This window comes from Mesoplodon densirostris, chromosome 10, assembly GCF_025265405.1.
Source record: "Mesoplodon densirostris isolate mMesDen1 chromosome 10, mMesDen1 primary haplotype, whole genome shotgun sequence".
In the NCBI taxonomy this organism is placed as follows: Eukaryota; Metazoa; Chordata; class Mammalia; order Artiodactyla; family Ziphiidae; genus Mesoplodon; species Mesoplodon densirostris.
The window spans coordinates 22,951,731-22,952,213 of NC_082670.1; the positions used below are offsets into that span (position 1 = coordinate 22,951,731).

Sequence of the window (483 nt, forward strand, 5' to 3'; positions counted from 1 at the left end):
GGAATCTCGAGCTGCTGGATGAGCCCAGACTCTTGTCTTCTCGTTCCATCTTTTCCTCCTTTCGCAGCCACCCTGGGTGTTGCCAAACCCGAGAAGTAAAAACAGGGCAGCGCCAATACTGATAGCAAATAGTTGTGAAATCGGTTTACTTTCTTTTTGAGCAGGGGAAAAAAGTAAAATGGGGAAAGAAACAAGAACTTCCAAAAGTGGAGGTGCCGGGGATTGAACCCGGGGCCTCGTGCATGCTAAGCACGCGCTCTACCACTGAGCTACACCCCCTCGCTCCACCCGCACCCTCGGGAATATATACAAAACACAACATAGCCATTTTGAGTAGGTTTTACAAGAATTAATATCAAGCTAAAGTGCAATCTACCTAATTTCGCTTATTTCCGAAATCTTATATTTGGAACCTAAATCTAGGTCCTATAACATGCTTTGCTAAAAGAAGAGTAAGTTGCATTCTAGACGGAAAGCCCTTAT

General features: G+C 44.7%; 1 non-coding gene across 1 annotated transcript; it reads right to left on the reverse strand.

Moving 5' to 3' along the window:
• Positions 1-207: 207 nt before the first annotated feature.
• Positions 208-279, reverse strand: TRNAA-AGC (transfer RNA alanine (anticodon AGC)). The gene has a single exon. It is a non-coding gene; the product is annotated as a tRNA-Ala (tRNA).
• Between the last annotated feature and the right edge of the window lie 204 nt (positions 280-483).